Below are 27,104 nucleotides of genomic sequence, written 5' to 3' on the forward strand. Positions count from 1 at the left end.
CCCTTTCTATGCCCCTGATCTATATATTCACCAGTTTATTCTGTTCATCAGATTATTTATTCACTTGATTTTAGATTCACTTATGATAGATGTGTATTGTGTCATAATTTCTATCTTTACCTTTTTCTTCTTCTTCCTCTCTTAAAGGATACTTTTCAGCATTTCATATAATCCTGGTTTGGTGGTGATGAACTCCTTTAGCTTTTTCTTATCTGTGAAGCTCTTTATCTGACCTTCAATTCTGAATGATAGCTTTGCTGGGTAAAGTAAACTTGGTTGTAAGTTCTTGGTATTCATCACTTTGAATATTTCTTGCCACTCCCTTCTGGCCTGCATAGTTTCTGTTGAGAAATCAGCTGACAGTCGTATGGGTACTCCCTTGTAGGTAACTGACTTTTATTCTCTTGCTGCTTTTAAGATTCTCTCTTTGTCTTTTGCTCTTGGCATTTTAATTATGATGTGTCTTGGTGTGGTCCTCTTTGGATTCCTTTTGTTTGGGGTTCTCTGCGCTTCCTGGACTTGTAAGTCTATTTCTTTCACCAGGTAGGGGAAGTTTTCTGTCATTATTTCTTCAAATAGGTTTTCAATATCTTGCTCTCTCTGTTCTTCTGGCACCCCCATAATTCGGATGTTGGTATGCTTGAAGTTGTCCCAGAGGCTCCTTACACTATCTTCATATTTTTGGATTCTTTTTTCTTTTTGTCTTCGTATTCCAAATCTTTGACTTGATTCTTGTGATCTTTTAGTCTGCTGTTGGAACTCTGTATAATATTCTTTATTTCAGTCAGCGTATGCTTAATTTCTAGTTGGTCCTTTTTCATATCCTCGAGGGTCTCACTAGATTTCTTGAGGGTCTCACTAAATTTACCAGCGGTTTCTAGAAAATTCTTGCAAAACCTTATAAGTGTGGTTTTGAACTCTATATCCAGTAGTTTGCTTTCCTCCATTTCTGTCATCTGTGACCTGTTTCTTTGTCTCCGCCTTTTTTATGCTTCCCTGTGTTGATAGAGTGGCTTTCTGTGCTAGGTGTCCTATAGGGCCCAGTGGTTCAGCCTCCCCAATTACCTGAGGTGGACACTCTTGGTGCACCCCTTTGTGGGCTTTGTGCACAGTCTTGTTGTAGTTAAGCCTTGATTGTTGTAGGTATCACGGGGAGGAATTGACCTCCAGGCCAATTGGCTGTGAGAATCAGCTGTGTCTACAGTGGGAGAACTTCTGTGCTGGAGACACCCTTCTGGGGCAAGACTTGCTTCAGTGGGGCTTTGGTGCTCACTGAGTCTGCCCCCTGAGTGTGTCCCTTATGGATCTGAGGAGTTGTAATCTGGATGGTCCCACTCTGACCACTGGGTACACTGGCTCTTGGATCTCTAAGGAGGTGCTAATTTAGCCTCTGCCTGAGGCTACCCAGCAGGAGCTACGGAGAGATCTGCAGATTCCTCTTCTTTGTTTGGGTTTTGGAGGTGCCCAGATGAGGCCCAGCTGTGAGGCAATGCAAGCTGCCGTGGGGCCTTGGGCCTTCTTTTGGATGTTCTGGATCTCTCTGACCCAGCTGCAGTTTGTTAGGTAATTTTCAGATTGCAAAGGGCCAGGCCTTTCATATGCAAAAGCCTCTGCGCACAGCTTTGGTGGGACGGGGTCTCAGGGAATCAACAGGGTGGAGCAAACAGCTACGGCTGCTCCTCAGTCCTACCCTAAGAGGCCCCGCATCTCAGTGTCCCAGTAATCGCTGCAAGCACCTCTGAGAGAAAGCCGCCCTCGAGTTCCAACCGATGCCAGACAGTCCAGTTTCTCCCTGTATGAGTCTGGGTCCCCAGAGACTCGCCCGGAACTGGAGTTCAGAGCAGCCGGGAGCTTGTGACTCCCTCCCGATTGTATGATTGTAAAAGACAACCGCGTCCTCAGTTGCCAGCCCTTTTCATGTGCACCTCCGTACCTCCGCACTTTACTTCCACACCGCACCTCCTCTGAGTCTCAGTGTGCTTTTCTCTTTCCTTCTAGTTGTAGAATTTCCACTCAGCCAGCCTTCCTGTGGTTCTGGATGATGTCCGTTTTGCCTTTTAGTTGTATTTTTGAAGTTGTTGTGCGAGGCAGCAATTTCTGGTGTTTACCTATGCCGCCATCTTGGTTTCTCCCTCTTGTTCATTGTTTCTGTGCATCCAGGTTAACACACCTTTAAAATAAATTCTAGCCAAAACCGGTTTGGCTCAGTGGATAGAGCATCGGCCTGTGGACTGAAAGGTCCCGGGTTCGATTCCGGTCAAGGGCATGTACCTGGGTTGCGGGCACATGCCCCGTGGGAAATGTGCAGGAGGCAGCTGGTCGATGTTTCTCTCCCATCGATGTTTCTAACTATCTATCTCTCTCCCTTCCTCTCTGTAAAAAATCAATAAAATATATTTTTTAAAAAAAAAATAAAAATAAATAAAATAAAATAAAATAAATAAAATAAATTCTACCTTCAGAGAACAAATAATGTTTTAACCATCATGTAATCCAATCCTTACCTTGCTTTCTTCCATCATCATGTAATCTTCCTTTTATTCCCTCCTTAATTACAAATACATAAAAGAAGCTGCAAAACTTTTACTCTCTGGAGCATGAGATTTTGCTCCCTGGCATATGTCATCAGTTTGGCTCAAATAAACTCATAAAAATTCTCTACAGGTTTGTATGTTTCTTACATCACCCATACAAAGAATAATTCAAATACATATAATCATGTACCAACACCCAGAATTGACAATTAATATTTGTCACATTTGTCCTAAGACTTCATTTTTTAAAAATATATTTTATTGATTTTTTACAGAGAAGAGGGGAGAGGGACAGAGAGCTAGAAACATCAATAAGAAAGAAACATCGATCAGCTGCCTCCTGCACACTCCTCACTGGGGATGTGCCCGCAACTAAGGTACATGCCCTTGACTGGAATCGAACCTGGGACCCTTGAGTCCGCAGGCCGACGCTCCATCCACTGAGCCAAACCGGCTAGGGCATAAGACTTAATTTTTAAAATAAAAGTGTTACAGATATAATTAACACCCCCTCCCCCATGATAATGCTCTTTATAACTAGTTTCTGCAGTGTTTTGCTGTTTACAACTAGTTTCAGCCGTATTTTGCTGTCTGATAGGAATGTGGTAAGCTTCACAGAGACAGTCTCTGGAGTGAAAAAGTTATTATTAGTAGATGCAAAAATTAACTATTGGTAGTTTCCTAAATCCAGTTTTCTCCTACACTAGCTTAGGTTTTGTGGAGAAACTTTATTAAAACAGCTTTACAGGTAAATTCAAAAATCCCACTCCTAGATAAGCCTATTTTCCTATGGCTTCTCCAAAATCACTGATGTAAATTCCGGTCAGGTTCATCACAGAGATGGTTTTGTAGCTCATTGTCTCACCCAAAATGAGGCTTCAGTCTGTGGTTTAATTAGAAATTGAGTTAGCAGAATAAACTTTTTTTTTCATTGTTTACTAGTATGTGCCTTTATTATTTTTTTTCTGATGACATATTCTTTCTTTTATTTTGATAAACTCTAAATATATATATATATATATAAAATTTTTCCGGGGCTGACAGAGTGTATTAACCACAGATCAGTTTGAGAAGTGACAGTTCCGTAACAATTACTTTCCTTTGTATTTCTAAAAATCAAGGTCGCGAGGGCCCAGGGCCACGGCAGTCCCCACAAGGCAGGGGTTTCCAGGGTAAGAAGGGTCCTGCTCTGGGGTCAGGATGGCTCAGGGCACAAGTGACCTCACACATTCAGAGGGTGTGGGCGGAGGGTCAGGTCCATGTGACCTGGGCCACGGCTGAGCCAGCAGGGATGACGAGACCTAAGAGGGGCTAAGGGGCCCTAACCGGTTTGGCTCAGTGGATAGAGCCTTGGCCTGTGGACTGAATGGTCCCAGGTTCGATTCCGGCATGTACCTTGGTTGCGGGCACATCCCCGGTAGGGGGTGTGCAGGAGGCAGCTGATCGATGTTTCTCCTTTATCGATGTTTCTAACTCTCTATCCCTCTCCCTTCTCTGTAAAAAATCAATAACATATATTTTTTTTAAAAAAAGAGGGGCTAAGGGGGTGGGGGAGTGCTGAGGGGTCAGAATGAAGGTTCCAGGCCAGAAGGGTGGGCTTCTGGGTGGGCACAGGCCCAGGGGCTCCCTGGGGTCGAGCCCCCTGAGGACAAGGTCCGAGGTGGGCTCCTGAAAGGACCTGCTGGCCACCACTTGGTCCGGCCAAGGACTGGCTGAAGAGCTGGTACTGTGTGTTGTGGGTCCAGCATCTCCCGCCAACCCCTCCGCACCCCCAGGCAGGCAAGAGAAGCTCATGAGACTGGTAGGGGGAGGGGCCGGAGACCCAAGGGCTAAGAGTGGCCTTGGACCTGAGCTTGCCAGTGGCAGCAGCAGGAGGTGGCCCTCCCACCCGCCCTTCACCTGCCCAGCAGCAGGTGGGGATTCCGGATTCGAATGCCCTGGGAAGTGGAGGCCTGCTGAGGGGACAGGGCTGAGGCTGCCTGTGTCTCCAGGGCGGGGGTTCCAGCTGCGGGTGCACATCCCCTGCCAGAAGGGGCGGAGCGAGTGATTAGTGGGTGGTGCCGAGCCCACCTGGCGGGGCTGGAGGGGCGGGGCTTACCGGGGCGCGCGAGGTGAGGTGCTAGAATGCCGGCTCCCCAAGTTGTCCCGGAGTGCGGGATCTCTGCTGCCATCTAGCGCTGCGTGTTCAGGCAGCTCGGGGCATGCTTTCCTGTGCACCTGCTGCCCACTGTGTCCCCAGCCCACTGTCCGCTGAGAACATAGCATCAAGCTCTAAAAATATATTTTTATTGATTTCATAGAGGAAGCAAGAGGGAGAGAGAGAGAGAAACATCAATGATGAGACAGATTCATTGATTGGCTGCCTCCTGCACGCTCAGTTTTGGGGATCTGAGCATGTGTCCTGACCTGGAATCGACCTCCCGGTTCATACATTGACCCTCACCCACTGACCCACACTGGCCGGGTGACAAACCAACTCTTGAGTTTGTTTGCTGGAGAGGAAACAGAGAGAGACTCAAGGTAAATGTAAATCATCTCTATTTTTGAATGGTGAAGAATGAATTTTACAAAGAAAGAACAAATGGTAGCAAAAAGTAGTGAAACTCTAACTTAGGCACTTGCACTTTTTGTTCCTTTCCAACCAATTTACCTCACAGCAGAAAGAGTGGTTGAAAACCTAGATGGCATCTAGCCCCAATTTATAATCTTCTAGTGGCTTCCATTTGCTCGTGTGGATTGTGTAAGTGCTGCCTGACCTGGTCCTACTTGTCTGATCTCATTACTCCTCTTCCCTTGTTCTCCACCTCAAAGTTTTACTGGTTTCTTTTCAGTTCCTGGAAAACATCAAGCATTTAACTTGAGAAGTTCTTTTTCTCTACTTACCCTTAGCTTTCTTTAGGTCTCAACTTAAAATATCCCCTCCTGGGAGAGATCTCTCTTTCTTCCTTCCTTCCTTCCCTCCCTCCCTCCCTCCCTCCCTCGCTTCCTGTGAGGTTCTTTCTTTCTTTCTTTCTTTCTTTCTTTCTTTCTTTCTTTCTTTCTTTCTTTTCATAAACACCCGTTCATCTTATTTTCTATTCCAGTCCCTTTTTTGTTAACTTCAGGACATGCCACAAATAAACAATTTTTTCTCTTATTGTTTTTTGGTTTACATCTGTTTTTTTCAATAAAAATGTCAGTTTTACAACAAGGACGATGTCTGACCTACTCATCATTGTTTTTGTCAGCATCCAGCACATTGCTTTGTACATAGTGGGAGTTTAATAAATAATTGATGAAATGAGAATGAATAAAATGCATCTCATGTTTAGAATTTATAATCACATTTGGCTGAGGCTATCACTCTGCATCACTCATAAGATCTGTAAAAAGAAAAGAAAACAACCCCACACACTGATAAAATAATTTCTGTAAAAGACTATATTATTTCACACCATCTGCTGAAAAATCTATCCCTTTCCCCACTGAATTGCCTTGACACCTTTGTCCTGACCAGTGTTGCTCAGTTGTTAGAGAGTCAGCCTGCACACAGAAGGGTCTCAGGTTCAATTCCCCATCAATGGCACGTAACTGGGTTTCAGGTTTGATCTCCAGCCCCAGTCTCTGGCCTGTGTAGGAGGCAACCAATCAATATCCTTCTTTCACATCAATGTTTCTCTCTCTCTCCCTCTCCCCTCCTCTCCCTCCTCCCTTCCACTCTCTCCAAAAATCAATGGAAAAAAATACCCTCATGTGAGGATTAACAACAACAACAACAACAACAACAAAACACAAATCAATTGACCATTCTGGACTTTCTATTTTGTTCCATTGACCTATATGCTATCCTTATGGTATTAAAAAAAAAAAAAAGAGGGAGGTAAGCAAACTCTAAAACTGAAAGCAACCTGAAAGAAATGAATCTAATCTTTTAATATAACTACCCAGAATTATTTCATGTTACCTTTGGGGGAGAAATTTACATACAATAAACTTCATAGACCTAAAAAGTACAAGTTGAGGTTTTTTTTTATTTTTTTATTTTTTTAAAATTAAATCTTTATTGTTCAGATTATTACAGTTGTTCCTCTTCCCCCTCCCCCGCCATCTAGGTTTCTTCAGTAGATGAGTTTTGATATCTGTGTGATCACCACCCCAAACAAGATACTGAATATTTCCATCACCCAGAAAGGAAGTTCCTTTCCTGTCAATCCCACACCTCCTACCCCCAGGCATAGTGTGCTGATTTCTATAACTATTGATTAATTTAGCTTGTTCCTGAAATTTATATAAACAGGATCACACAGCATGTACATTTTTAAGTCTGACTTCTTTCATTCAATACAATGTTTTTTTTCCCCCAATATATTTCTTTATTGATTTCAGAGAGGAAGGGAGGAGAGAGAGATAGAAACATCAATGATGAGTGAGAATCATTGATCAGCTGCCTCCTGCACACCTACTGGGGATTAAGCCCGCAACCCAGGCATGTGCCCTTGGCCAGAATCAAACCTGGGAACCTTCAGTTTGCAGGCTGACACTCTATCCACTGAGCCAAGCTGGCTAGGGCAGTGGTCGGCAAACCGTGGCTCGCGAGCCACATGCGGCTCTTTGGCCCCTTGAGTGTGGCTCTTCCACAAAGTACCACGTGCGGGCGTGCATGTATAATGCGATTGTAACTTCGTGGCCCATGCGCAGAAGTTGGTTTTCGGCCTAGGTGAGTCTATTTTGAAGAAGTGGCGTTAGAAGTAGTGGGGGGTGTTGGTCGGTTGGGCGACAGGAGAAGCGGCGCAGGCGGGCCGCAGGATACGCAGCGCGGGGGAGCACGCACCATTCATGCACGAGTTGAGTGAGCCAGTCAGTCAGCAGTCTCATTGTGCAGTGGTTAGTGCTAGTCATGTCTGCAAATCGCGCATGGGTGACAAAAGTACCTACTCGAAGCATAAAGTTACCTGTATTTTTCCAACCAGCTGCAAATCCTACAGGTATTTTTGTTATCAATTTAAGAATTGTAATTCTTTTGTGTTGGTGGCTTTATTATTATAAAATGAAACATTTTTTTAGGTGCCCTGTTTGAGATGGCTACAAAGAAGAAGCAAAGAAAAACGGAAGACAAAAACTGTGAATTTAAAGTTGAATGTACCTACCTATATAGTTTAAGTTTAAAAAATTTGGCTCTCAAAAGAAATTTCAGAGACAGCCGCGTCTCTTGGGACAGACACAGCCCCTGACTGGGGAAAGGAGTTCCGAGGGATTCCTGGTGCCGGGGGATTTGAGATTTGGATTCTGTGATTACAGAGGACTGAGCCTAAAGGGGGCAGCCGGAGGAGCTGACCAGATCATGCAGTGCCGGTAAGAGAGGAGTGTTTCCGCGGCCGGCCGGCGTTTGTTTGTTTCTTTGTTTTCACTGAACCCTGCTCATAGGACAGTTCGGATACAGACACTCACCTGTGCTGAAGAGAGGGAGAAGGTGCGGACGAGTGGAATCTGGGGAGAGGCTGAGAAGAGAGGGGGGGGCCAGGAGAGGTGGCAGCGAATTGAGTGCTGAGACACCCCTGGGCCCAGGACTGGGGCAGCCATTCTATCTGGAGGGTGGAATTCCTCCCCCGCCCCCCGCCCCCAGGCAAGGAGCACAGCCACACCCAGATTCCACCCTGTATGAGATAAAGGATTAAAATAATCTGATTAGTCCCTGGGAGTTACCAGGGTCTGGCCTATAGAGGGATTTTCAGTCCCACCAACAACACAGAGCAGGGTAACGATTATTTAAGAACCAGCTTTGGGCAGTTGACCTCCCCAAACCAGTTTTAAGTGCAATAGAGAAAATAAACCCTTGCTGCTGGATAGAGAAGCCGTATAGCCTCAGAGGCCAACCCCAAAACACTGCCACCCAGAGGCTGAGCCACAAACTGACTCTTAGGTGAACACAAATTAAGGCAGTCTGGATCACAAATACAGCCTGCTTTAAAATCAGGACTGTGATTTACAACACGGAGGAACAGTGTATCGCAGGGAAATTCAACACTCTCCTGAATACCTGGCAGGACTAAGGCGAGACAGGCTGAAGAGTAGAAGAACTGAAAGACCTTCACTACTGCAAATTTTTTCTTTTTTCGCCTTTTAACTAAGAAACCAATTTTTTTTCTTTTTCTTCTTTTTCCATCACCTGATTTTACCCTTTTAATTACTACATTTTTATTTTTAACCAGTATTATTACTGCTACCATTTTACCATTTTTTAAAGTGCCATTTTATTTTCTCTTTATTTTATTTTGGGAGTAGTGTTCTCCATTCTATTTCCATCTTTCCTTTAGCATCAATTTTCCTTACCTCAATTTTACCTCTATGCTAAAACCCTCTTCCTCACTTTTCCCCTTTTGGTGTCCTGTTTCTCTTACCCTATTCCTGCTTTAGATTTTCCCTATTCCGTCTTTTTACCTCTGTCTAATTTCACCCTACTTATATATCCTATTTCCAATCCACTGCTCTAAATCCTTATACACCTATCCCTTATCCTTCTTCACTATCCAAACATTTTTTTTCTCTTATCTTTCTATTGTTTTCTTGCTGTTTGCTTGATTGTTGAGCATATTGTTTTTTTTGTGTGTGTGTTTTTTTTGCTTGTTTTGTTTTGTGTTTTTTTTCTTTTTTAGGACTGGTTGTGAGGTTGTTTTGCTTTTTCTTTTTATTTTTTTCTGCGGGTTTTTCCCCTCCCTCCCCTCCCCCACCCCCCAGCTATTTTTGTGCTTCTGTTTTCCCTTGCCTCTCTTGATATCATTGGTTGTTTGTAGTTTGCATTCATCTCCAGGGATCTGTTGCTGGAATTTGTTGGGATTAGTGGCAGTTCTATCGGAGTTTTCTCCTCATACAAATAGTCTCTTCCCCTCTTCTACTTCATTCTCTCTTTTCGCTCTTTTTTTTTCTTTTCTTTTTTTCCCCCACTTTTTTCCCCCAATTTCATTTTTGCAGTCCTTTTTTGTTTTTTTTTCTTATTTTTCTTTTCTTTTCTTTTTTCTCTTTTCTCTTTTTCTCTTCTTTCTTCCTTATCCCCTAATTCTCTTAATTCGGGTGGTCACCTTTATTTGGGGTTATTAATATCGCGAATATATTTGTGTTCAGTGCCTGGTACGTTGTGCCTTGTTGTGTTGTATTTTGTGCCTTTAAATCAACGCAGCAGTACCAAGCAACAGCAGCCTCCTGATCACCACACCCTCTGTCTGAGGAACAGCAGCTGTACATGAAGCCTCCCCCCACTAGCCAGAAGAGCCACCACAGCTGTGAACAGCACCCACCAGAGGAGCTGCTGTCAACTAAGGAGCAGCTGCTACCACAACCACCCAAGGAGCAACAACAGCCCAAGGAGCCACTGCCACCCAGGGAGCAGCCACTGAATGACTCAACATCTAGATATGTCAGTGAGATCAAACATGGGTAGATAAAGAAACCCCCAAAGGAAAGAAAAGGAGGACTCGCCAGAAAAGCAGCTAAGTGAGACAGAGGCATGCAACATGACAGAAAAAGAATTCAGAATAAGGGCCCTAGCATGCATAAACTGGATGGAGGAAAAAATCAACAACATATGCAAGAACCAAGAAGAAACAGATGAAAAAATCAATAACTTATGCAAGACCCAAGAAGAAATGAAGAGCAATATAGCTGCAATAAAAAACACCATTGAAAGCATCAACAGTAGACTAGGAGAAGCGGAGGACCGAATTAGTGAATTAGAAGACAAGGAAGCAAAACACAACCAAAGAGTACTGCAATTGAAGAAAAAAATTAAAAGAAAGGAGGAGAGCCTAAGGGAGCTTTGGGACAACATGAAACGAAACAAAATACGAATAATAGGGGTGCCAGAACAACAGAAAGAGGAACATGGATTAGAAAACCTACTCGAAGAAATAATATCAGAAAACTTCCCTGAGGTGGGGAAGAAAAAAGTCACACAAGCAGAGAGAGTCACAAACAAGGTGAACCTGAAAAGACCCACACCAAGACACATCATAATTACCATGGCAAATGTTCAGGACAAAGAGAGAATCTAAAAGGCTGCAAGAGAGAGATGGAAAGTTATATACAAGGGATCTCCCATTAGATTATCAAATGATTTCTCAACAGAAACACATCAGGCCAGAAAAGAATGGACGGAAATTTACAAAGTGATGCAAAGCAAAGGACTGAATCCAAGAATACTCTATCCAGCAAGGCTATCATTCAAAATTGAAGGGGAAATAAGAAGCTTCACAGACAAAAAAAGGCGAAGCGAGTTTATCACCACCAAGACAGCAATGCAAGAAATGCTAAAGGGACTGGTGTAAAAAGAAGAAATAAAAAGCTCAGAAAGAAAACAGCCACACAAAAAAAGGAATGGCTACAAACAAGTACCTTTCAATAATAACTTTAAACGTAAACGGACTAAATGCTCCAACAAAAAGACATCGAGTGGCTGAATGGATAACAAAACATGACCCATACATCTGCTGTTTACAAGAGACCCACCTCATTAGAAGGGACTCACAAAGACTGAAAGTGAAGGGATGGAAAAATATTTTTCAGGCAAATGGAAAGGAAAAGAAAGCTGGGGTAGCAATACTTATATCGGACAAAATAGACCTCAAAGTGAAGGCCATAACAAGAGATAAGGAAGGCCACTTCATAATACTAAAGGGATCAATACAACAAGAAGATATAACCCTGGTAAACATATATATGCACCCAATGCAGGAGCACCCAAATACATAAAAAAAACTCCTGGAAGATATCAAAGGAGAGATCGACAACAATACAATCATAGTAGGGGACTTTAATACACCACTGACATCACTGCATAAATCCTCTAGACAAACAATCAGCAAAGAAAGAGCATCCTAAATGACTCACTAGATCAGATGGACTTAATAGACATCTTCAGAACACTTCACCCCAAAGCCACGGAATATACATCCTACTCAAGTGCTCATGGGACAGATTCAAAAATAGACCACATATTGGGTCACAAGCAAAGTCTCCCCAAATTCAAGAAGATTGAAATCATAAAAAGCATCTTCTCAGACCACAATGGCATAATATTAGAAATAAACTACAATAAAACAACCCAAAATACTCAAACACTTGGAAGCTGAATAGAAAGTTATTAAATATTGATTGGGTTACCAATGAGATCAAAGAAGAAATTAAAAACATCCTGGAAACTAATGACAATGAAAACACAACAATCCAAAACCTATGGGACACAATGAAAACAGTCCTGAGAGGGAAGTTTATAGCTCTACAGGCCTATCTCAAAAAACAAGAAAAAATGGTAGTAAATCATCTAACTCTACAACTCAAAGAATTAGAAAGAGAGCAACAAGAAAACCCCAGAGTGAGCAGAAGGAAGGAGATAATAAAGATCAGAGCAGAAATAAATGACATAGAGACAAAAAAAAAAACAATACAGAAAATCAATGAAACCAAGAGCTGGTTCTTTGAAAGGATAAACAAGATTGACAAACCTCTAGCCAGGCTCACCAAGAGGCAAAGAGAGAGGACCCAAATAAACAAAATCAGAAACGATAGAGGCGAAATAACAACAGACCCCACAGAAATACAAATGATTGTTAAAAAATACTATGGACAGCTCTACTCCAACAAACTAGACAACCTGGAGGAAATGGACAAATTCCTAGAAAAATACAACATTCCAGCACTCAATCAGGAAGAATCTAAAAATCTCAATAGGCCAATAACTATGGAAGAAATTGAAGCAGTTATCAAAAAGCTTCCAGCATCAAAAGCCCAGGACCAGACGGCTTCACAGGGGAGTTTTACCAAACATTCAAGGAAGAGCTAAAACCTATCCTCCTCAGACTACTACAAAAAATTCAAGAGGAAGGAACACTTCCAAGCTCATTCTATGAAGCCAGCATCACCCTAATACCAAAACCAGGTAAAGACAACACAATGAAAGAGAATTACAGGCCAATATCCCTCATGAACATAGATGCCAAAATCCTCAACAAAATCTTAGCAAATCGGATCCAGCAGTACATCAGAAAGATCATACACCATGACCAAGTAGGATTTATTCTAGGGATGCAAGGATGGTACAATATCCGCAAATCAATAAACGTGATACATCACATAAACAAATTGAGAGATAAAAACCACATAGTCATATCAATTGATGCAGAAAAAGCATTTGACAAAATCCAACACCCATTTTTGATAAAAACTCTCAGCAAGGTGTGAATAGAAGGATCATACTTCAACATAATAAAAGCCATATATGACAAACCCACAGCCAACATCATACTCAATGGACAAAAACTAAAACCATTTCCCCTAAGAACAGGAACAAGACAGGGATGCCCACTCTCACCACTCCTGTTCAACATAGTACTGGAAGTATTAGCCATTGCAATTAGGCAAGAAGAAGAAATAAAAGGCATCCAAATTGGAAAAGAGGAAGTAAAACTGTCCTTATTTACAGACGACATGATATTATACATACAAAACCCTAGAGACTCCATCAAAAAGCTACTAGACTTAATACATGAATTTGGCAATGTAGCAGGATACAAAATTAACCCCAAGAAATCTGAGGCATTTCTATACACCAATAGTGAACTTTCAGAAAGAGAGACTAAAAAAAAAAATCCCATTTACCATCGCACCAAAACAATTAAGCTACCTAGGAATTAACTTAACTAAAGAGGTAAAAGACCTCTACTCAGAAAACTACAGGACGTTGAAAAAAGAGATAGAGGAAGATATAAACAGATGGAAGAACATACTGTATTCATGGATTGGTAGAATCAACATCATTAGAATGTCCATACTACCCAAAACAATCTATAAATTCAACACACTTCCCATTAAAATACCAACGGCATACTTCACAGATCTAGAACGAACTCTCCAAAAATTCATCTGGAATAAAAAAAGACCCCTAATAGCTGCAGCAATCCTGAGAAAGAAGAAAGTAGGTGGGATCTCAATACCAGATATGAAGCTGTATTACAAAGCCACTGTTCTCAAAACTGCCTGGTACTGGCACAAGAATAGACATATAGAGCAATGGAATAGAATAGAGAGCCCAGAAATCGGCCAGAACCAATATGCTCAATTAATATTTGACAAAGGAGGAAAGAACATTCAATGGAGCCAAGATAGTCTCTTCAATAAGTGGTGTTCGGAAAATTGGACAGATATATGCAAGAAAATGAAACTAGACCACCAACTTACACCATACACAAAAATAAACTCAAAATGGATAAAGGACTTAAATGTACGACAGGAAACCATAAAAATTCTAGAAGAATCCAAAGGCAACAAAATCTCAGACATATGCCGAAGCAATTTCTTCACTGATACAGCTCCTAGGGCACTTGAAATTAAAGAGAAAATGAACAAATGGGACTACATCAAAATAAAAAGTTTCTGCACAGCAAAAGAAACCATCAACAAAACAACGAGAAAACCCACTGCGTGGGAAAACATATTTGCCAATGTCATATCTGATAAGGGCCTGATCTCCAAAATTTATAGGGAACTCATACAACTCAACAAAAGGAAGATAAACAATCCAAACAAAAAATGGGCAAAGGATCTAAATAGACACCTTTCAAAAGAGGACATTCAGAAAGCCAAGAGACATATGAAAACATGCTCAAAGTCACTAATCATCCGAGAGATGCAAATCAAAACAACAATGAGGTACCATCTCACACCTGTCAGACTGGCTATCATCAACAAATCAACAAACGACAAGTGCTGGAGAGGATGTGGAGAAAAAGGAACACTCGTGCACTGCTGGTGGGAATGCAGACTGGTGCAGCCACTATGGAAGACAGTATGGAGTTTCCTCAAAAAACTAAAAATGGACCTCCCATTTGACCCTGTGATCCCACTTCTAGGAATATATCCCAAGAAACCAGAAACACCAATCAGAAAGGATATATGCACCCTATGTTCATAGCAGCACAATTCACTATAGCTAAGATCTGGAAACAGCCTAAGTGCCCATCAGTAGATGAATGGATTAGAAAACTGTGGTACATCTACATGATGGAATACTATGCTGCTGTAAAAAGGAAGGAACTCTTACCATTTGCAATGGCATGGATGGAACTGGAGAGCATTATGCTAAGTGAAATAAGCCAGTCAATGAAAGAAAAATACCACATGATCTCACTCATTCATGGATAATAAAGACCATTATAAACTTTTGAACAATAATAGATACAGAGGCAGAGCTGCCTCAAACAGATTGTCAAACTGCAGCGGGAAGGCCGGGGAGGGTTGGGGGGCAGGAGAGAGGGGGGTAAGAGACCAACCGAAGGACTTGTATGCATGCATATAAGCATAACCAATGGACATAAGACACTGGGGGGTAGGGGAGGCCAGGGGATTGTCAAGGGCGGGGAAAAAAAAGAACACATATGTAATACCCTTTGTAATACTTTAAGCAATAAAAAAAAAAAAAAAGAAATTTCAATCGTTGTACTGTTGATATTTGGCTCTGTTGACTAATGAGTTTGCCGACCACTGGGCTAGGGCAATACAATGTTTTTAAAAAATATATGTTTTTATGGATTTGAGAGGAAGGGAGAAGGATTGAGAGATAGAAACATCAATGAAAGATCGGTTGCCTCAAGCACACCCACTACTGGGGATCGAGCCAGCAACCTGGGCATGTGCCCTGACCAGGAATCAAACCAGTGACCTCTTTGTGCATGGGTCAATGCCACATGGGCTGGACCACTACAGTGTTTTTGAGATTAATTTGTATTTCCTCATATAACTGATTTATTTTGTCTATGCTGTGTAATTTCCATTGTATGAATAGACTTCAAAAAGTTAATGTTATTAAAAGACTATGAGACAGCCTGCTTGTTTTGCTCAGTGGTTGAGTATCAACCTATGAACCAGGAGGTCAGGGTTTGATTTCCAGTCAGGGCACATGCCAGGGTTGCAGGGTCGATCCCCAGTAGAGTTTGTATTGGAGGCCGATCAATGATTTTCTGTCATCATTGATGTTTCTATCTCTCTCTATCTCCCTTCTCTGAAATCAATAAAAAAATATTGTAGCCCTCACCGGTTTTGCTCAGTGGATAGAGCATTGGTCTGCAGGCGGAAGGGTCTTGGGTTCGATTCTGGTCAAGGGCACATGCCCAGGTTTCGGGCTTGATCCCCACTACCTCAATGATTCTCTCTTATCATTGCTGTTTCTGTCTCTCTCTCCCTCTCCCTTCCTCTCTGAAATCAATAAAAATATATTTAAAAATATTTTAAAAAATGAGACTAGGACAAATAAAAGATGTAATAACCAAAGGCAATTTATGATCCTGGTATTAAAAACACACACACACAAAAACCATAAATCCATTACTTTGACAATTGTAAAAATTTAATCATGTACTGGTTAGTAGATACTATTAGGGAATTTTGATAGTTCTCTTAGCTCACTAAAACTTTTCTGTCCAATTTCTCTATTAATGGCACCACTGTTTTTGATAGATACTCCCTTCCCCCAAGTGGTGGGTGGAGTATGACGTAACCTGCAGCCCGGAAATACCTGAGTGCCTAACCATGTACGTTATATGGACTATACATTGAACCACCCATCAGCACCTGCCAAATACCCTAAGCCCTTGTCCCTAAGTACCTGAGTGCCTAACTATGTACCTTATATGGACCATACATTAAGCCACCAATCAGTGTGCGCCGAGTACCCTAAGCCCCCATTCCTTCCCATTCCTCCCCTGAAAAGGAGTGCTCACCTCTGCATGGGTTCCTGTTCTTCCCTTGCGAGACAACCCGGCAGGTCTTTCTCCTAATAAAGCCTGTGATCCTGGTTTTTGGCTCCCGACTTGTCTTTCATTCTTCTCAGTCACTCATGCTTAATTCCTTTTTTTAAAAAAATATATTTTATTGATTTTTTACAGAGAGGAAGGGAGAGGGATAGAGTTAGAAACATTGATGAGAGAGAAACATAGACCAGCTGCCTCCTGCACACCCCCTACTGGGGATGTGCCCGCAACCAAGGTACATGCCCTTGACCGGAATTGAACCTGGGACCTTTCAGTCTGCAGGCCGACACTCTATCCACTGAGCCAAACCGGTTAGGGCATGCTTAATTCTTTAAAAAAAATTTTTTTTTTTTATTGATTTGAGAGAGAGAGAGAGAACTTTGATTTGTTGTTCCACTTATTTATGCATTCATTGGTTGCTTCTTGTAGTGCCCTGACTGGAGATTGAACTCACCTATGAACAAACCTATGACACGCGAACTCATTTTTTGTTGTTGATTTTTCTTTGTTAAATGGCATTTAAATATATAAAATAAATAAAATATAAGTCTTTGTTTTACTATGGTTGCAAATATCAAAAAATTTCTATATGTGACACGGCACCAGAGTTAAGTTAGGGTTTTTCAAAATGCTGACACTCCGAGCTCAAAAGGCTCGCCATCACTGCCCTAAAGCATGGTTTACATATTCTGTCCTCTCCACTAGATACCTTCAGTGACTCCTGCAAAAGATGCTGAGTTCAAGTACACATCCATTAACACACATTCTATTCCAGGTCCAGTGCTAAGTGCTGTGAACAAAATGGATTACCACTGAAGATTCCCTTTATTTCCACAGTGCCTCTACTCATGCAGGGTTCTCTACCTAGAATGACCTCTTTACCTCCACCCGCCCCCCAGAAATCTTTCCCAACTTTCAAAGTCCATCTTTCCCAAAACTGGCTGCGAACTTCGCAGCTCTCCTGGAACTTCTCTATCACGCCTGCGTGCACATACTAAAAGCTCAATATTGTCCTGTGGATACAGAACATGTTCTGTGGAGGCGGCAATGCTCCTTGACCCGGGGAATCGCCAGCCTCTCTCACAGCACATCAGTAGACCACCTCCCTGCCTCCAGTTATCAACGTATCCACCAAGCCCGGGAATCACAGATTTGAGCCGCTCCTGGGAAAAGAGGGCTAGGGAGGTCGGCTCTTTCGGGTCACATCTGCGCGAAGGGACCTCCAGGCCTCTATGGCTCGCACTTCCGCTGGAGCAGAGAGCCGCCCCTTTCGGCGTCCCTCGGCGCCCCCAGCCCGCCGCGCCGCCGGCGGTGACGGAAGCACGCCGCGGTGACCCAACCTCCCAACATGGCGGTAGCGGTAGGCTAGGGCAGCGGGTCGAAGCCACCATCGCCCCTGGAGGACCCTGTTGGAAACAGCCGCCGCCGCCGCCTCTTCTTTCTTTTCTTCTGGGTCAGGCACCGTGTCAGGTGAGGGGCCTGGGGTTCCGGGCAGGCGGAGCTAGTCCTCACCCAGCTTCTCAGGCGGTTTTCACTGAGTAGGAAGGTGTCCGGAGCCGGTGCCGAACCACCGGCTCCTCAGTAGTTCCGACGCCGCCGGAGTGTCCGTGATGGTGTGGCCGTGACTGTGCAAGTGCGCGCGTCCCGGCGCCTTCTCCCGGGCGTCCTCGGAGCGGAGAGGGCCCATCTCATTGTAACTGCACCTACCTGTCCACGCGAACGCTCGTGGAGCGGGCTTTCTGAGTGCTGCGGGAGGCGAAGGTCGGCTCCTGCTGTGCACCTTCACACACAAATCCGGCTCCATTTTTGGAACGGGGCTGGGGAATGTGGACATCTTTTGGGTGAGGAAGAGGTATTTTTCTTGTGATTTGTTTAGAATGATTATAGATTAGCTCTGCCAATCCTGGTAGTTTCTGGTGTTAGAATTTTTTAAATCCTTTCTTCATTGATGTCCTGACACCATTATTATTATTATTATTATCATTATATTTTTTCAGAAAACCTTCCTTATCCTTGGAGGCAATGCAACTCACAGTGTGTCGTTTCTACCTATGATTTGTATCCTTTCACCATTTCAAGGAGACCCCAAGTTTTTTTCCTTCGTAACCAACTATGAAGGAAAGCTGCTAGACTTTTTGAGTTGAGGCTTTACCCTAGGGTGAAAATTGGACGGATTTGGACAGTTGTTCACAGGCTGGTTTATCCAAAATAGATCTCACTGTGTTTATTTAGGAGTTTTAGCTAAACTGATAACATGCCCTTTTATATTATATAAAGTAAAACAGACAGAAAGTCTTTTTGCCAAATTGTCAGTAAGATTTCCCCTGGAGGTTTGTGGTAAACCAGAATGTTGATCTCTGCCCTGACTTGTGTGACCTTGGATGAGTTGCCATACCCTTATAATACCTTCTTTTTTTTTTTCTTTTTTAGCTCCCAGAAAATTAAGCAAATGTTTGTATAGGTAGTGAACTGCTTCTACTTCATATACACAGTTGGATACATATACATTGCACATTGATACCTGCAAATTGAAAATATTCATACCATTATGAAAAATGTTTTGTTTTGTCTTGTTAATCCTCATCTGAGGATATTTTTTACATTGATTTTTAGAGAGAGTGGAAGGGAGGAAAAGAGAGAGAGACAGAGAGAGAGAGAGAGAGAGAGAGAGAGAGAGAGAGAGATATTGGTTGCCTCCGGCACAGGCTCTAACTGGGGCCAGGAATCAGACCTGCAACCCAGGTACGTGCCCTTGACAGGGAATCAAACCTGAGACCCTTCAGTGCTTGGGCCAACGCTCTAACCATTGGGCCACATCAGCCCAGGCATGACATAGTCTTCATTTGATGATAGGCTACTAAGGATTTTTTTTTTTTGCTACTAAGGATTTTGAAAATGCTTTAACTCTTGATTAGTCAGGTACTATTCTCAGTCGCCCCTACCCCCAAAGACTTCTTTTCTTTTCTTTTCTTTTTTTTAAAATATATTTTATTGATTTTTTACAGAGAGGAAGGGAGAGGGATAGAGAGTTAGAAACATCGATGAGAGAGAAACACTGATCAGCTGCCTCCTGCACACTCCCTACTGGGAATGTGCCCGCAACCAAGGTACATGCCCTTGACCGGAATCGAACCTGGGACCCTTGAGTCCGCAGGCTGATGCTCTATCCACTGAGCCAAACCAGTTAGGGCAAGACTTACTTTCTTATGGAGGATTGTACCCCAATAGTTGAGTTCAGTGGAAGGATATGTAAGGTTGTGTCCCACCAGATTAGTAAAGAAAAGATGTACTCATGAGCACATCAGTTAATCAAGATTTACTCAATATCATATACTAAGCTTTGAGGAGAAGTGATTTACAATAATAATAATCATTGTTTTATTTATTTATTTAAATTTTTAAATATTTATTGTTGAGAGTATTACAGATGTCCCCCTTTTCCACCCATTGCCCTCCTCCACCTGGTTTCCAACCTATCCCAGGTCTTCAACACCCTACTGTCTGGATCCATAGGTATAATCTTTGTTTACTCTCTGCCTGCTCCCCACTCACCTTTCCTCTGAGATTTGTCAGTCTGTTCTATGCTTTCATGCCACTGATTCTATTTTATTCACCAGTTTATTTTCATTAGATTTCTTGCTCTTTTATTTTGATTCACTTGTTGATAGATATGTATATGTTGCTATTTTATTCATATTTTTTATTTCTTCTTCCTCCTCCTCTTAAAGAACTAGAGGCCCAGTGCATGAAATTCGTGCACGGGGGAGGGGGGGTGTCCCTCAGCCCAGCCTGCACCCTCTCCAGTCTGGGACCCCTTGGGGGATGTCTGACTGCCGGTTTAGGCCTGATCCAGGGATTGGGCCTAAACTGGCAGTTGGACATCCCTCTCACAATCGGGACCGCTGGCTCCTAACTGCTTGCCTGCCTGCCTGCCAGATTTCCTCTAACCACTTCTGCCTGCCAGCCTGATCGCCCCCTAACCACTGCCCTGCCAGCCCGATCGCCCCTAAATGCCCTCCCCTGCTGGCCCGATCACTCCCAACTGCCCTCCCCTGCCGGCCATGTTGTGGCGGCCATCTTGTGACAACGTCACGTGAGGGCGTCGCGCAAGGGCATGACACCACCTAGGCTTTTATTATATAGGATACCCTTTAACTTTTCATGTAATATTGGATTGGTTGTGATGAACTCCTTTACCTTTTTCTCGTTTGAGAAGCTCTTTATCTGACCCTCAATTCTAAATGAGAGCTTTGCTGGGTAGAGTAATCTTGGTTGTAGGTCCTTACTATTCATCACTTTTTTCTTTCTTTCTTTCTTTCTTTCTTTCTTTCTTTCTTTCTTTCTTTCTTTCTTTCTTTCTTTCTTTCTTTCTTTTCCTTCCTTCCTTCCTTCCTTCCTTCCTTCCTTCCTTCCTTCCTCGCTCCCTCGCTCCCTCTCACATATATTATGAGTTTGTTTCTTCCTTTTAAATATATTTATCACTTTGAATATTTCTTGCCACCCAATTCTGAATTGCAAAGTGTTTATTCAGAAATCAGCTGACATTCCCACGGGAGCTCCCTTGTAGGTAACTAATTGCTTTTCTTTTGCTGCTTTTAAGATTCTCTCTGTCTTTAACCCTTGGCATTTTAATTATGATGTGTCTTGGTGTGGGCCTCTTGTTTGGGGTTCTCTGCGCTTCCTGGACTTGTAAGTCTATTTCTTTCACCAGGTAGGGGAAGTTTTCTGTCATTATTTCTTCAAATAGGTTTTCAGTATTTTGCTTTCTCTCATCTCCTTCTGGCAACCCCCATCATGCGAATGTTGGTAGGCTTGAAATTGTCCCAGAGGCTCCTTACACTATTTTCATATTTTTTGATTCTTTTTTCTTTTTGCTCTTCTAATTGGGTGTTTTTTGCTTCCTCATATTCCAAATCATTGATTTGACTCTTAGAATCCTCTACTGTACTGTTGAAACCCTGTAAATTATTCTTTATTTCAGTTAGTGTATGCCTAATTTCTGACTGGTTCTTTTTCATGTCTTTGACATTCTCACTAAGATCCTTGAAAGTCTCATGGAGATCCTTGAGTAAGCTTATAACCATGGTTTTGAACTCTGTATCCAGAAGTTTGCTTGCTTTCATTTCTTTCATTTGTCACATTTTCCTTTGTCTCTGCATTTTGGCTGCTTCCCTGTGTTTGTTTCTTTGTCTCCTGGAATTGGTAGAGTGGCCTTGTGTAGGGCCCAGTGGTTCAGCCTCTCCAGTCATCTGAGCTGGGCACTCTAGGTGCGACCCTGTGTGGGCTGTGTGCCCAGTCTTGTAGTTGAGCTTTGATGGCTGTTGGTGTCACTGGCTGTAGTTGACCTCCAGGAAAATTGGCTGTGAGGACCAGCTGGGACTACAGTGGGAGAGGTGCTGTACAGGAGACATCCATATGGAGCAGGACTTGCTTCAGTGGGGCTTTGGTGCTCACTGAGTCTGCCTCTTGAGTGTGTTGCTCGTGGATGTGTAGAGTTGTAACCTAGTAAGGTCTGAAGCTGTCCACTGGGTGCACTGGCTGTAGGGCCTCCAGGAAGGTGCAAAGTTAGCCACTGCCTGGGGCCACCTACAGAGGTGCAGACAGTTGTTATTTGCTATTTGTATTGGACTTGGAGGTGCTCAGGCGAGGCCCAGTTCAGAATCAAGGCAGGCTGGTGCTAGTGCCATGTCTTGGGTCTTTTATTGATAGGTTTGGGGCACGTTGTCACCAGCTTCAGCTTGTTTGAGAGATTTTAGCAAAGTCTGAAGCCTGAGCCAGTACAGGCCATTCATATGAAAAAGCTGCTGCAAGCAGGTTGAGTGGGGCTGCAAATTGGACAGAGTGGGGTGCTAGGGAATCCCCAGGGTGGAACAAAGAGTATACTCCAGACTGATGGAGACTCAGATATGGCTGCTAGTCAGCCCTGCGACTGGGGAGGTCTCAGCACAGGAATAACGACCCCTGCGAGCATCCTCTGTCTGGGAGAAAGCTGCCCTGAATTCCTGCCCAGATGCCAGACAATCCAGTTTCTCCCCATAGGTGTAAGCCTCCCGGTGGTAGGATTCCAAGCAAGTTTGTGTCCCAGTTCTTTAAATGGAACACTTGGGTCTCCAGTAGCCTCCGTGTCCCTCAGCCACAATCCCCACTGGAAGTTATATGGACTTCTCTTCCCAGCTCTGGAACCCTGGACTTGGGGAGTCTGGTATGGGGCTGGTACCCCTTGCTTCTAACGGGTGGCCTCCACAAAGATGATCTCCCTCCCGATTAAGAAAATGCATACATGGGTGTTGGACCAGTCTGTTCCTTGCCTCCGCCCCTCCTACTAGTCTCACTGTGCTTTCTTCTTTACTTCTCTAATTGCAGGACTTCCATTCAGCCAACTTTCAGGAGGTTCTGAATGATGATTGTTCTGCATTTTAATTGTAATTTTGATGAGGTTGTGGGAGGCGACTGAGCCACATGGGCCAGGGCAGGAGTGATTCTTTTTATTTCTTAATTTATTTCATTTAATTTTTTTTTATCACTATTTATCCTTTCCTCTATGCCCTTTGCCCCCTCTGCCCCCTGCGCCTGCAATCATCACACTGTTGTCCATGTCCATGAGTTCTCTCTTTTTTTTTTTCTCAATCCCCCACTCCCCCATCTGCCTGACTGCTGTCTATGAGTTTATCTCTATTTTGCTTGGTAGTTCAGTTTGTTCATTAAATTCCACATAAGAATGAAATCATATGGTACTTGTTTTGACTGGCTTATTTCACTTAGCGTAATGTTCTCCAGGTGCATCCATGTTAAGGGTAAAATTTTGTTCCTTTTTATGGCAGAGCAGTATCTATCTATATAAAAGGCTAATATGCTAAGTGTCTTTCCCACCTTCTGACTGGTCACTATGATGCGCACTGACCACCAGGGGGCAGATGCTCAATGCAGGAGCTGCTGTGACAAGCACAGAGAAACGACACTGCGGGCCTGGTGTCTACAAAGCAATACTTGGCTTCCCCCAAGTGGGACACAGGCCCTGCCACCACCCCGGATTGGCAGCCCACCAAATCACAGCTGATGCTGCTGAGACCCCATGGCACAAAATGCAGCCCACAGCTCAGCCCCTCCCAGAAACAGTTGCTGTAGGTGCCAGGAATGACTTCATGTAGCAACGCCGTGCTTCCTCTCCCTAGTGACGACTAGCCCCCTTGCAGTTTCTTCAGCCCAGGAACATGACTTGCTTTATAGCCAGGTGCAAACATTTTACACTGTAACCAAATGTCTGTGAACCATTTTCCCGTGCCTCATCTCATTTGATCCTCACAGAAGTCCTGGAGTAGGTAGATAGGAGACTCGGTAGAATCCTATTTTCTTTTCATTAGCCAGAAAATGGAGATTTAGAAAGTTTAGAAACTTGACCCGACTGAAAAGAAGTAAAAAATGGTGGACCTTGAAAATGACTTCAGGTTTTCTCACTGCGCAGAATATAGTCAAACACTGCTGCAGTTAAATATTTTACCCTTTGTTCTCCCTGTGTGATCTACAATAATAACTTTGTGTTAATATTTACTGCTGTGTTGCTGACAATTACCTGAAAGAGAAGTTGGGGTACTTCACTGGGCTGGAAAAAGTTTAGCTAAATCAGAAAGCAGGTCTAATTAAATAAGTTTATTCTATATATATAAAAGGCTAAGTTGACTTGCGCATGCGTGATACATATAAAGCTCTCGCTGATGCCATTTGCATGCGTGTGTTTCGATCTGTCATTGTCGATCGTGAATTTGGTTGACACTTCTATTACAGAGAAAGGGCGAATAGCAATATTAAAATATTTTTTCTAATTCATTTCCTTTCAATGTGCATGAATTCATGCACCGGGCCACTAGTTCTGTTATATAAATGTACCATAGCTCTTTTATCCACTCACCTGCTGCTGGACACTTGTGCTGCTTCCAAATCCTGGATATTGTAAATAATACTGCAATGAGCACAGGGGTACATATATTGTTTTGAATTAGTGTTTCGGATTTCTTGAGATAAATAATCAAAAGTGGAATCACTGAGTCATAAGGCAGTTCCGTATTTAATTTTTTTTTTTAATATATTTTATTGATTTTTTACAGAGAGGAAGGGAGAGAGACAGAGAGTTAGAAACATCAACGAGAGAGAAACATCGATCAGCTGCCTCCTGCACACCCCCCACCGGGGATGTGCCCGCAACCAAGGCACATGCCCCTGACCAGAATCGAACCCGGGACCCTTCAGTCCACAGGCCGACGCTCTATCCACTGAGCCAAACCGGTTTTGGCCGTATTTAATTTTTTGAGGTAACTCCATACTGTTTTCCACAGTGGCTGCACCCATCTTCATTTCCACCAACAGTGCTCTAGGTTTCCCTTTCTCCACATTCTCACCAGCACTTGTTGGTTGATTTATTGATGATAGCTATTTTTACAGGTGTGAGTTGATATTTCATTGTGGTTTTAATTTGCATTTCTCTGATGATTAGTGACCTTGAGCATCTTTCCATAGGAGTTATTCTTTATTCTCCCTCTCCCCTATCTCCCCTACCTGGGCAACCATCATTTTACTTTCTGTCTCAATTGACTCTCTGATTCTGGACATCCTATCTAATAAAGAGAGAATATGCAAATTGACCCTCATGTTGTCACAAAGATGGCGGTGCCCATAGCACAAGATGGCGGTGCCCAGTCCCATCAGCACCGCAGGAGTCCTCGGTCCTTTCAGCCCTGCTGGGGGGAGGGGGGGGCGGTGGGCAAGCAGCACGGCTGGAGTCCCTGGACCCGTCGGTCCGGCCGTGCCGCTTGCCCCCCTCTGGAGTCCCCAGTCCTTTCAGCCCCGTCGCTGGAGTCCCCAGTCCTTTCGGTTTCTGGGGCCCCTGGTCCGGAAGCAGAAGCCGAGAGCGCAGGGAGCACCAGGAATGCTGGGAATCGTGGTTCTGGTGGCGGATGCATTGTGCAATCTCCCAGACACTCGAGCGAAGTGAGCCTGGAGCAAGTTACTGTTGCGGGTGGGGGATGGAGGGAAAGCAGAGGTGAGAGACATAAGTAAAGTCAGAGTGTTGAGGAAAAATTAAAAGGAAGATATCCTGCAACTTCTAGGAAATCTCCACCAATGGAGCAAAGAAAAAAAAAAGCTCTAATATTCTGTGAGCACCAAACCAGACTGGGCTGGGGTCTCACACAATTCGCTCATATGATTGCAAAGACAGACAGAAACTTCACTCTTTTATGTACCCAGGCAGATATAATGCACGGCATGCACGTTTTCATGGAAGAGGACTTAACAGCACCGTTTGTTATACACCTTTTGGTAAGTCACCTTTTTGGTGGCTATCTGTGTTAGTTAATTGCCATAACCAAGAATAAAAACAAACTTTTCTATCTCTATGATAAGCAGGTCCTTACAGCTTGGAGCAAGGCAACTATCTATAATAATAAAAGTGTAATATGAGGGGCGATCAGGCAGGCAGGCAGAGGGGTTAGGGGTGATGAGGCAGGCAGGCAGAGTGGTTAGGGGCGATCAGGCAGGCAGGCAGAGACAATTAGGGGCAATGAGACAGGCAGGCGAGCGGTTAGGGGCGATGAGGCAGGCAAGCAGAGTGGTTAGGGGCAATCAAGCAGGCTGTCAGGCAAGTGGTTAGGAACCAGCGGTCCCAGATTGTGAGAAGGTGCAAGCAGGGCTGAAGGACTGCCCCCCCCCCCCCCGTGCATGAATTTTGTGCACTGGGCCTCTAGTTTCATATAAATGGAATTATATAATACTAGAGGCCCAATGCATGAAATTCATGCAAGAGTAGGCCTTCCTTCCCCCGGCTGCCAGCACCGGCTTCCCTCCAGCCGCCGGCAGGCACCTGGGACTCGGGCTTCCCTCTGGCCACTGGCAGGCACCCGGGACCCGGGCTTCCCTCGCAGCCCTGGCTTCATCTGGAAGGTTGTCCGGAAGGATGTCTGGTCTAATTAGCATATTATGCTTTTATTATTAGAGCCTAGAGGCTCGGTGCATGAAATTCGTGCACTGGGGGTGGGGAGAACCTCAGCCCGGCCTGTCCCCTCTCGCAGTCCAGGACCCCTCGCTCCTTACCGCCCGCCTGCTTGCTGCTCCCTACCACTTAGCTCACTGCTCCTTAGTGCTGCCACGAAGGCTCCTGCCACCACTGCTGCACTCACCAGCCGTGAGCCCGGCTTCTGGCTGAGTGGTGCTCCCCCTGTGGGAGTGCACTGACCACCAGGGGGCAGCTCCTATGTTGAGCATCTGCCCCCTGGTGGTCAGTTCATGGCGACCAGTCATTCCACTGTTTGGTCGATTTGCATATTAGGGTTTTATTATATAGGATAGGATATTGAATGTGAACTGTAAATGAAAAATAAAATTTAAAAAAGAACCAAATAAAATTTTAGAGCTGAAAAAACTTTAATATACATTATATATATTTTTTAAATTTTGTTTTATTGCTTAAATAATTTTTATTACAAAGAGTATTACATATGTCTCCTCCCCCCCCCCCTTGACATTCCCCCAGCCTTCTCTACCCTCCAGTGTCTTGTGTCCATTGGGTTATGCTTATATGCATGCAAACAAGTCCTTCGGATGATCTCTTAAGCGCCTCCCCCCAACCCCCAACCTTCCGGGCCTTCCGGTGAAGTTTGACAGTCTGTTTGATGCTGCTCTGCCTCTGTATCTATTTTTTGGTTCATCAGGTTTATAAAGGGGTCTTTAATATCCCATAAAATGAGTGAGAACATGGGGAATTTTTTCCTTTTCGTTGGACTGGGCTTAATTTTCACTTTAGAATAAA

At 43.7% G+C, this 27,104-nt stretch overlaps 1 protein-coding gene across 6 annotated transcripts in view; it reads left to right on the forward strand.

The window, feature by feature from the left end:
* The first annotated feature begins 17,642 nt into the window (after positions 1 to 17,642).
* BCL2L13 (BCL2 like 13) overlaps positions 17,643 to 27,104 on the forward strand; it is a 142,587-nt gene continuing 133,125 nt past the window's right edge. For 5 of the 6 annotated variants that reach the window (XM_014452932.2, XM_023751213.1, XM_023751214.1 and 2 more), the window contains exon 1: positions 17,643 to 17,776. The gene's annotated coding sequence lies outside the window, so the exon portion shown is untranslated. Of the gene's footprint in view, positions 18,148 to 27,104 lie in introns of all 6 variants that reach the window. The other variant, XM_006085531.3, reaches the window with a different exon arrangement.

Source organism: Myotis lucifugus, unplaced genomic scaffold (genome assembly GCF_000147115.1).
Source record: "Myotis lucifugus unplaced genomic scaffold, Myoluc2.0 scaffold_19, whole genome shotgun sequence".
Lineage (NCBI taxonomy): Eukaryota > Metazoa > Chordata > Mammalia > Chiroptera > Vespertilionidae > Myotis > Myotis lucifugus.